This window comes from Manis pentadactyla, chromosome 1 (genome assembly GCF_030020395.1).
Source record: "Manis pentadactyla isolate mManPen7 chromosome 1, mManPen7.hap1, whole genome shotgun sequence".
In the NCBI taxonomy this organism is placed as follows: Eukaryota; Metazoa; Chordata; class Mammalia; order Pholidota; family Manidae; genus Manis; species Manis pentadactyla.
In genome coordinates this window covers 12,426,245-12,438,293 of record NC_080019.1, presented here as the reverse complement: position 1 = coordinate 12,438,293, position 12,049 = coordinate 12,426,245, and the positions used below count along the sequence as shown (strand labels likewise).

Genomic DNA, 12,049 nt, shown 5'->3' with positions numbered 1-12,049 from the left:
CCTAAACCTTGGTTTCCACATCTGTCAAATGGGGATAATAATACTTCATAGAGTGTTATTAGGTTAAATGAGACAATACATGTAAAGCCCTTAGCATAATGCCTGCTATGTAGTTAGCACACAACCAGTAAACATTATAATCACTATTATTATTACATTCCCAATTAAGAAAATTGAAATCTAAAACCTATACTAAAATTTTTAACTTTTACAAGTAAATTGAATGTATTAATAAAAGAATAACACATCAGTACCAAGTAGGGTTTGTCCCAGGAAAGAAAGTTTGGTTTAAATTAATCAATATAATCTACCATATTCGCAAAAGAAAGGAGAAAACTTGTATGATTACTTTGGTAAATTCAGAAAAACTGGCAAAAATTCAACACTCCACTCATAATTTAAACAAATAAATAATCCTCTCAGAAAACTAGATACAGGGGAACTTCTTCAACTGATAATCATCTGTGAAAAACCTACAGCTAATGTCATACTTAATGGTAAACTACTGAATGCTTCTCTTCCAAGATTTAGGAATAAGATAAGGATGGCCTTTTTTGCCCCTTCTGTTTGGCATTGTAACCAGTAGTCCTAGCCGTTGAAATAAGGCAAGAAATAGGACTAAAAGGCATATAGGAAGAAGTAAAACTGTCTCTGTTTGCAAATTGCAAGATGTTTATATAGAAAATCCTAAGGAATCTACAAAATAACCGTAAGTACTTAAATTTAGCAAGGTTGGAGGATACAAAGTGAATATACAAAAAATCACTTGTATATTTATATGTTATCAGCAAACAATTGGGAAATGAAATTTTAGTATATTTATATGTTATCAGCAAACAATTGGGAAATGAAATTTTAAAAAGTTCACTTAAAATATCACCAAAACTCATAAAATATTTAGGAATAAATTTGGCAAAAACATGTAAAATCTCTTTAATGAAAAATCATAGGACATTGCTGAGAGAAATTTAAGACCTAAATATTAGGAGAGTTGTATCATGTTCATGGATAAGACAGTATAATATTGTTAAGATGTCAGTTCCCCAAACTGATTTATAAATACAGTGCAATCTCAATGAAAATCCCAATAGGATTTTTAATGGAAATTCTTAAGCTGATTCTAAAATTTGTATGGAAGTGAAAAAGGCTGAGAATAAGCAAACCAATTTTAAAAAGAAAGGACGAAGTTGAAGGACCCTACCTGATTTCACGACTTACTGTAGAACACGGAAGTTTGGTAATGGTGAAAGAACAGACAAATTAGATCAATGGAATGGAATAAAGTCCAGAAATAGACGCACACATATATGGTCAATTAATTTTTGACAAAGCAATTCAGCAGTGAAAATAGAGACAACTACAAAAGGAGTGCAATAACTGGAAAAAAAAATGAAATCTGACATCCTATACAAAAACTAATAATGGATCATAGATTTAAATGTAAAAGCTAAAACTTAGAATTTGTTGTTATTAAAGTATCATTGATATACAATCTTCTGAAGGTTTAATATGAACAACATTGTGGTTTCAACATTCATCCATATTATCAAGTCCTCACCCCCCATTGCATTCATTGTCTATCAATGTAGTAAGATGCTGTAGTCATTACTTGTCTTCTCCCCCATGCTGTACTGCTTTCCCCGTGACCTACCTATATTGTGATTGCAAATTATAGTGCCCCTTAACCCTCCCTGCCTGCCCTCCCCGCCTCCCGTCCCCAACCCCTCCCCTTTGGTAACCACTAGTCCCTTCTCAGAGTCTGTGAGTCTGCAGCTATTTTGTTCATCCAGTTTTGCTTTGTTTTTATACTCCACAAATGAGTGATAAAACTTACAATTTTTATAAACTGAAAGAAAATAGACCTGGGAGTAGATGAAGTTTTCTTAGGTCACAAAAAGCCTAAACCATAAAAACTGGTAATTGGACTTCATCAAAATTAAAAATATTTTGTTCTTCTAAATATGTTTCATTAAGAAAATGAAAAGGCAGGCCACAGACTGGAAGAAAATATTCACACCATATATCTTACAAAGGACTTTTATCGAGAATATATAAAGAACTTATGATTCACAACCAGCAGAATTAAAAAGTGTACTAGAGATTTGAACAAGTCACACATGAAGATATACAAGTGGCCAGTAGCAAACAAGAAGATACTCAATGTCATTAGCGATGGGGGAAATACAAATTAAAGCTACAGTGAAATAGTACCAAACACCCATTAGAGTGACTGAAATTAGACAATTACAGAGTTTTGAAAAGAATGTGAAGTGAATGGAACTCTCATACACCGCTGCTGGGAATATAAAGTTGTATAACTCCTTGGGAAAATGATATGGCAGATTCTTAATATGTTAATTTTGCACCTTCTGTACTACCCTGGCATTCTACCTCAAGGTATTTACCCAAGAGAAATGAAAACATAAGATTTACACACAGAAGTTTATTGGCAGCTTTAGTCTTAATAGCCCAAACCAGGAAATATTCAACAGGCAAATGGCTAACCATTATATGATGTATCCTGATAGTGAAGTACCACTCAGCAACAAAAAGATACAAACTACTGATACAGACAACACAGATAAATCACAAAATCATTATGCTTAGTGAAAAAGAGCGGACACAAAAGACTATATACTAGACAGTTCCATTTATATAAAACTAGGAAGTGCAAATTTGTAATGATACAAAGTAGATCAGTGGTTACCTGGTGCTGGGGGTGGAGGAGAGAATCTTTTGGGGGTAATGGAGATGTTCTGTATCTTGATTGTGGTTGTCATTTGACAAATATAAACATGGTCAAAATTGATCTAAGTGTACACTTTAGTGGATATGGTTTATTGTACCTAAATAAACCTCAATAAAGCTTCTTTTAAGAAGCTATGGAAGCAATACCCTAAATTGAATATAGCATTTAGTGCAAATGATTTACTTTGGCTAACAGAGATTGGTGGGTTGATATGCTTCTGCAAAATTGAATTGAAAGCTTGAGATAAAGAAAGGGAGACCCCCTGTGAATTAGGGATTAGTAGTTTGCTTTAGAAGGAAAAATTTACTCTGAAATATTGCCTGGATTTGAAATGCTTCCTTTTCAAAGTATGCTTTAGGGAAAAATGTTTACTGCTAGCTTTAATATGTGGGTATATTTTTAGTCACCTTTTATACATAAAGAACTGCAAATCGCACAGACAGAAAGATGAGGAAAGGATATGATGTTTATAGACAGTTTATAAACAAATACATTCAAATGGTCAATAAACATATGAGTTTATAGATGTATGAACAAAGATATGTGTTGCCACATTATTCATAATAGCAAAGAAAATAAAAAATAAGAACAGTGTTTAATGACAGATTAGTTAGGTGAATTTTTATCTCCCTGAGGCAACTGAAAATTACAGAAGAGTTTTGCTAGTGTGAGAAAATGTTGGCAGTTTACTAAAAAATTCAAATTGAAAAGACAAATTATAAGATTGTATAATATAACTGATTATATATTTAAGTATTAAAAATGTTAAGACAGACACCAAAATTTTAACAGTGGTTATCTTTGACTGATGGCATTCTAAGATTTGTTTTTGTGGTAGTTACTGTTTTTTGTGCTCTTTAGTTTTAAAAAAATTCTTTTGCATTAAGTATATGTGTTGTATCTTTGATTTAGAGAAATCTTTAAAGAGAGTGGTTTGAAGATTAACTTGAGGTTGATAATTGATACTACATGGGTATTCATTATGCTATTGTCCCTATTTTTGTAAATTGTGTTTGAGAATCTCCAAAAAAGTTTTAAAATAGCTTGAAAACCTTCACTTTATTTACAGCAATGCATGAGCCCTCTTTATCAAGCTACTCTCCATTTATGAAGTTATTTAATGACAGGGACTTTAATTTGATTTTGATAAACACAGAGTATGATAAAAATATATTGCCATTAGTTATAAAGCTATCTCTTCTAACTGCTGGCTGATTTAATTTTTGAATAGGAAGAGGTTTTGAATTTCATCGCAAAGATCTGTTGATGATGTAGAGATGATCTAGTAAAGGTCTGTAATGTTTCTAGCCTTATAGAAAAAGGTGGCGAATTTTCCTTTCTTCTGACATCTAGCAGTACTCTTAATTTCTGGGTGAGTTGCAGCTGGATTAGATGTTGGCATTATTACTATTGATTGATTCATTTGTTGTAGAATTATATGCATTTCTAAATTCTAATTTTATTTTTTAACATATCTTGGCCACCAGCTTCCTACCTTGGGGTTGTTTAGGTCCACCAGCAGAGACCACCAGGAATATATCTGTAGTTAAAAAGGTTACATTTATTTACTACAGCAAGGAATAACATACACCAGAGTAACTGTAGGGCATCTCAATAAAGAGGTTATACATAATTTTAGGATTTGAGGCTAGTCACAGAGTGATTTTTAGTGTAGTAGTTAGTAGTCTGGGCAGAAATGGGCTAAAATATGTAATTTAGGTGAGCAGATGGAGCAGTCAGTGGTTTTACCTTTAGTACACATAAGTCCCTGAGGAGTTTTTGTTAGATCAGTTTGTCTGTGTTGCTGGAACATAATGAGCTGATGTTAAAAAAGGTTTGAGCTTAGTCTGTAATGCACATTGTGGTTTGGTTTGGTTCAGTTTATTTATTTTATAAGTCATAGCATTTTTCTGAGTGTTTGCAAGCAATTTGTGGTTTCTGTTTCAATTTCCTATCTTTGTTTCTGATCATTTGTTAACTAGCTGGAGCATTTACCTTTTAACAGAAGTGATCAATCAAAATCTGTACCATTGTTAGTGTTGTGAATATTTTACCAAGTTTCCAATGGTAGTAATTTTGACTTTTATAAGCACCAGGCCATTTTGTTCTTTTTCTTAGATTATCATTTGTTGAATCATCTGGCATGATAATGGCTGACTGCAGCATTTAAGACTCTGGAGATCACACATGTATGGTATCTGCAACAGCCAAAACTTCAATTCAAGAATTATTAGGAAAATTTGAAATAGTGTTCCATGTACCCCATATCTTCTTGGATTTTCTTATAGTAATAAGTAATTTTCCCCCATCTCATTTGGATGTGGATTATTCACCTTTGCTGGTGTCTGAAGGATTAGTCCTGTATTTGGTGGTTGCTGAGGATAAAGGTCTTGGTAGGATCAAGAATAAAGGACAGGGTGTTGATTGACAATCTAGAATATTGAACCAGCAGAGAGAGAAAAAAATAGCCAAGAGAATAAAGGGCAAAATCATGGCAAGTACATGGTAATCAATGGCTTATGGCATCCGAAGGTTGCATTCTGTTGAATACACAGTCTATGCACATTGTCTTCTGCTTTAGGACCAAAACAGTTCTGGAAACCCTGACTCAGCCACAGGGCCTGTCCATAACAATGATGTCAATACTACACATAAATAACTTATTCTCTGTACTGTCAATAGTTATAAGTGCATAATATATGCCTTTATAGAAATTCTCTTGATATGTCTTCACAAGGCTCAATTCCTGATCTTTAGATTATAGCTGGGAACTTTAGGTGAATGTAAGGAAGAGGTAGAAACCACTTGTGGATGTTAAGTGTGTAGACTCTAGTTAACTTATTATATTAAGCAATATTATCAGAATGGAAGAGAGTGGAATCTTCTATTAAAATACATAATCAGTTTTATAAAGAATTTGTCATTGATTATCCTGAAAGTAAAAACATGTTATGAACAGAGAGTACAGTGACATATCCCCAGCCCTGTGATTTATCCTGTGAAATGTATTACAAACTTAACGAGTACTAGCTAATTAAAAAAAAAAATTAAAGTATCATTGATGTACAGTCTGATGTTGGTTTCAAATATACAACACAGTGGTTCAACAAGTTACCCATATTATTAAATCCTCACCCACTCTTGTGCAGTCACTATCAATGTAGGAAGATGTTACAGAATCATTAACTGCCAACACAAGCTAATTTAAACTTAGAGATAAAATATTTTTGTATACAGCGATTGTGTCAGTCTTTGTATATGAATGATATGAATGTATGTTTCCTTTAACCTGAAAGATACACAACATTGAAGCATATTTACTTTTTTTTTTTCTCAGCCTGTTTTATTTTTTATTTTTTATTTATTTATTTTTTTCCTCGATAATTATTTTTTATTGAAGGGTAGTTGACACACAGTATTACATTAAGTTTCAGGTGTACAACACAGTGATTCAACATTTATATACATGATAATTCTAGGTACCAGCTATCACCATACCAAGTTGTTACAATATTTTGACTATATTCCTTATGCTATACATTACATCCCGGTTACTTATTTATTTTACAATTGGAAGTGTGTTTATATATATATATATATATATATATATATATATATATATATATATATATTTGTGTGTGTGTGTGAGGGCATCTCTCATATTTATTGATCAAATGGTTGTTAACAATAAAATTCTGTGTAGGGGGGTCAATACTCAATGCACAATCATTAATCCACCCCAAGCCTAATTTTCGTCAGTCTCCAATCTTCTGATGCATAACGAACAAGTTCTTACATGGAGTACAAATTCTTACATAGTGAATAAGTTACATGGTGAACATTACAAGGGCAGTCATCACAGAAGCTTTCGGTTTTGTTCATGCATTATGAACTATAAACAGTCAGTTCAAATATGAATACTCATTTGATTTTTATACTTGATTAATATGTGGATACCACATTTCTCCCTTTATTATTATTATTTTTAATAAAATGCTGAAGTGGTAGGTAGATACGAGATAAAGGTAGAAAACAGAGTTTAGTGTTGTAAGAGAGCAAATGTAGATGATCAGGTGTGTGCCTGTAGACTATGTGTTAATCCAAGCTAGACAAGGGCAATAAAACATCCATGTATGCAGAAGATTTCTCTCAGAACATGAGGGGGGAGGTTCTAAGCCTCACCTTGAAGCATATTTACTTTTTAACACATTTTACTTATACATGGTTAACTTAGGAAGGTTGAACTTCTATGCCAGTTTTTTCCCTCTTAACCCAATTTTAATAAAGCAAAGAACTCTTACTATAGTTTTGAGTTAATTAAAAGTTGGAGAATGTCAAACCAAACTAATAATTTCTGTAATCCTTTAAAAATAAGATAAAGGACCAAATCTTTATATTACCTAACAGTCATTTAGTATAAACCCATAGATATTGTAGGTGTGAGAAACATCTTAACAGTTTTACAATTCTGAATTTGGAGAACAAAATAGAGAATTGTTATGTGACACAATAGAAGTCACAACTGTCGAAAGGTAAAGAGTTACAGGCAGTTACAGGCAACAGACAAAACCTCAATTCAAGAATTATTGGGAAAATTTGAAATAATGTTCCATGTACCCCATATCTACTTGGATCTTATTATAGTAATAAGTAATTTTCTTATTACAGGCAGTATCTTTTAAAACACAGCAGTGAGTGATAGGGATTATTAGGAATGTCAACTTTTTTCCCAAAAGTAAGGAACTTAAAAAACAACTATGAGTATGTCAGAAATCACAGAGTGTTAACATAAAATTTTAATGATTTAAGGAATATCTGATTGGGGCATAAGGTAAGTTTGCTCCTTTAAGAGAAAGAAAATCAAATTCTAGTTTTACTCTATTATTCATGAAATAATTTGCATTAAAAGGATTTATTAGCCTTTATTATGATAAACTCACATTTGACCAGTTTTGTAAAAAATTTTAACATTTTATTTCTCCTATCAAATTTTTTTTCTTTTAAACTTACAAGTTTCATTTATTTTTAAAGGTAAAATTTACATTAATTGAAATGTTAACTGTACTTTTTAAAAATTAAAGTATCATTGGTATACAATGTTACGTTGGTTTCAAATATACAACACAGTGGTTTAACAGTTAGCTGTATTATTAAATCCTCACCCCCTCTAGTGTGGTTACTGTCTATCAACGTAGTAAGATGTTACAGAATCACTGACTGTGTGTTCTGTGTTGTACTACCATCCCGTGACCTACCTATATTGTGATTCTGAATTATTGTGCCCCTTTATCTCCTTCATCCTTCCACCCTCCCCAACCCCTCTCCCTTGGTAACCACTAGTCCCTTCTCAGAGTCTGTGAGTCTACTGCTATTTTGTTTCTTCTGTTTTGCTTTTTTTTATACTCCATATATAAGTGAAATCATTTGGTATTTGTTTTTCTCTGCCTGGCTTATTTCACTGAGCATAATACCCTCTAGCTCTATCCATTGTTGCAAATGGAAGGATTTCTTTTTTATGGCTAAATAATATTCCAGTGTGTATACATACCACATCTTCTTTATCCATTTATCTATTGATGGACACTTAGGTTGCTTCCATATCTTGGCTATTGCAAATAGTGCAGCAGTAAACATAGGGGTGCATATGTCTTTTGAACTGGATTTTGTTTTCTTCAGGTAAATTCCTAGGAGTGCAATACTGGGTCAAATGGTATTTCTATTTTTAGTTTTTTGAGGAACCTACATATTGCTTTCCACAATGGTTGCACCAATTTACATTCCCACCAACAGATCAAGAGGGTTCCCATTTCTGGCCAGCATTAAATTGTTTTTTTCGTAGTTATTACAAACCCAGACAAAGTGTACTTATTCTCAGACCTTCTTTCTTTATGGTATACTGTCAAATTCGTCTTTTACTGTAGTCTTTCACAACCAGAAATTCCATAGCACAACCAGAAATTCCTTTTTTTCTCCCTCCAACTTTACTGTGATATAATCAACATATTAAAAAATACATATTTTGTAAGTTTAAGTTGTATAATATGTTGATTTGATACACATATAATGTAAAATTATTACTACCATAACATTATCTAACAACATAAGGTTACTATTTCTTTTTTTGTGGTGAGACACACATTTCTTATTTTAGACAAAATTTTTCTCTTTATTCCTAGATATCAAAAACATATCTGATACTATATGCATTCACATTCTCCTGACTGCATACACATTCTTTTACATTCCTTCAAAGTCGATACAAACTGCAAGCCATTTTTATAGTTAAAGGTTGAGTGAGAGAGAAATTATGAGGGTGTTAGAAATTCCTACTACCTAAGTAATCTTAGAGCTTCCAGAGAGTTACAAATTATAAGGGCTTTTCATTGTTTCTTAAGAAATAATCAGTTTCTAAATTTTTTTTAGGATGATGCCAATTAGCCTTTTCCAGGTTTTGCATATCCTAGGCTCATCAAAATATGGACTGATTGATAGAGATCAGGGAGGTCCACACAAACCTGATTTCATTGATAAACTTTCTCCTTTTTATGGTTTTTGGGAAATCTTTCAGGTAGGCAGTTTTAGAATTTGAATTGAATTTGGAAGCTTCCTTGTATTAAAGAATGCAGATCATTGGATATTAAGAATTCTGTTTCCTTTTCATTTTAAGGTGCCTCTCAAATAAACAATCTTGTTCATATTGAAAGTTCCTCAAAAGACCATCTGTAATTCAAAATTTTTCCTTGATGAAATTATGCCATTTGTTGAGTTACATTCATGATTTGAAAACGTGAAGGACACAGAGGAGTCACAGAAGAGACACAGAATCAGATTGAGAAAACTATGTGACCTGCAACAGTTGGTAAGGATGATACTTTGTAACCACATGTCTCTAGAAGATATGAAATAACACCAAATATCGGCTTTCATCAATTGGGGGTGGATCAAAACCTCAGCTCCAGGCAGACAGAACTAAGTGAAACACTTCTCAGGATTATAAGGACTAAGGTAAATCCTTAGGAAGTTTTAGAAAAAGTGACCCAGTGTAGAGTTTCTCTACGGATACTGCTCTGATGAGACCTGAACTTCTCAGCCTTTGGAACTGGCTGGAAGATAGACTTATTAGGCACATTTCTGTCCTCTGCCTACAGACTTCATCTTATAGATAAATAGCACTCAAGATACTGAACAAGCAGACAGATGATAGGAATGCTGTTAATTAGGTAGAAGCCAAATTTCACTCATGGACAGTACAATCTGATAAGACAAAGTCATAGGAAGAAGCTATCACCTTGATCCTTAAGTGCTCAACAAAATTATTGAAACTCAGATACAGTGCAGGCAGGGTGACCTTGAGCAGGTGGAAATCAAATGTTTTTATATGTGCACACTATACAAAGTCATGGGTCTCCCCAGAAACAAGGATGTCAGCTGAATCTTAGTGGAAATTCAAGTTCAATTATAGGACACCCAAAAACCACATACCAAAGACCATCAAGGATTATTTGCTGTTAAAAAATTAAGTTTATTGAACTTAGTGCAGCAAGCAGAGAAAACCAGAGGAACTAGGGATCTTCTCAGAAGGGAAAGCAGTTGGGGAAAGGCTACTCACTGGATAGTGTTGTTAGATTCTGGGCTGTTAAATTTTAGGGTGGAAGTTTGTAATTTGGGCAATGATTAGAGTTTATAAACTCATTGAAGCTCCAGTGTCTCTCTAGAGTTACTGTTAAATTCCTTTGCCTGAGCATTTATTTTGAATATATGGATCTGAAGGATACAATATTAAAAAGAGTTGAGCTTGGCTAGATGAGGCATGCTGTGGTTTGGTCTGGTGCAGTTTATCTGTCTTATGACTCATAGTACTGTGATAAGTTGTGGCTTCTGTTTCAATTCTAAGAGACAGCCAGTGTTAGTTTCATTTGTATGTAAAAGTGTATTTGCAGTTGTTGAAAGGCCTTAGAAAAACTTCAACTTCAAGAATTCTGTATTAGTTCTCTGTTGCAGGTAACAAATGACCACAAACTTTGTGGCTTAAAACAACAACCATTTTTAGCTCACAGTTCTGAATCAGAAGTCCAGTTGTGGCACAGACTTCTCTGCTCAGGTCCTCAAGGGCTGAAAAAGTGCCCACCAGACTATGGAGGCTCTGCTGAAGAATCTACTTTTAAGGTCATTCAGGTTGGTGGTGGTTCCTGTTGGTGGTAGGCAAGAAGTGCCTGTGTTTCACTGGCTGTCAGCCAGGTGTGGTCCCAGCTCCTTGAGGCTACCTGCATTCCTTGCTGCATGGCCTCTTCTGTCTTGAAGCTAACAATTCAGAATTTATACATTAAATCCCTCTCACACTTCAAATCTCTGAACTCCTACATATCTGACCTCTACATCTTGATTTAAAGCTCTTGTGATTAGGTCAGGCCCATCTGGATAGTCACCCTATTTTAAGGTCAACTGACTTGGGACCTTATGTTTTCAGACTTTCTTTACAGCAGTACCTAGATTATAGTTTGATAGAATAGGAGAAGGTGTGTGTATCTATACAAGGGGCCAGGAATCTAGGGGGGCCTACCTCCTATCTACTGTAGCTTTTTAATGTTTTAAAGCATAAGCCACAGAACTTCCTCTGTATCATCTTAGTAACTCTTTTTGTTTATAGGTGTAACTTAAATTTGATGTTGAATTTTTTAATGTTACTGGTAAGTCAGTTTGGGGTACAGTTCTTTTGATCTGAGAAAGTCTTGTTTGTTTATGTATAAAACTGATTAATATAGGGAAGGTCATTGCCCATTGGATTGCCTTTTTACCCCCTTGGCATCTGTTACTTTTCTTTTAATAAAGTTCATAAAAACCTTGAAAAATTGGAATGTTGGGCAAAGCAGATTGAAAAAACAAAACCATCTGTAGTCCAAATACTCTTCCTTATATTTTTATCATTTTCTTCTAATTTTTATTGTTCACATAAAAGAATATCATGATACCATTATGATCATGCAGTGTACAAAATAATTATATATGCTGGCTTATATATATATATGTTTTTATGATTATAAAGGTAATAGTCATTGGAGAAACTTAAAAAATAGGAAAGTAGAAAGACAAAAATAAGTTAGAACCTTATACTAATATTGGGTTATATTTCCTTTCTGCCTTTTCTGATGTATTATTTAGTCACAGTGTAGATCATATAGTATGGATTTATTTTTAAGTAGAATTAACACTGGAGCACTTGTAAATTTTAGATAAGAGACATTTGACATATTACTTATCACCTAGTAGTTTTTTTTATATTCTAACCTTTAAAAATGACTT

The 12,049-nt window shown here is 33.3% G+C and overlaps 1 protein-coding gene across 6 annotated transcripts in view; it reads left to right on the top strand.

The window, feature by feature from the left end:
• Nucleotides 1-12,049, top strand: part of PPP3CC (protein phosphatase 3 catalytic subunit gamma) — a 77,919-nt gene that overhangs the window by 11,312 nt on the left and 54,558 nt on the right. Inside the window, exon 2 of one of the 6 annotated variants that reach the window (XM_057488192.1) lies at nt 9,417-9,608. The exons of the other annotated variants lie outside the window; for them this stretch is intronic. The gene's annotated coding sequence lies outside the window, so the exon portion shown is untranslated. The remainder of the gene's footprint in view (nt 1-9,416; nt 9,609-12,049) is intronic. 6 annotated transcript variants of the gene reach the window in all.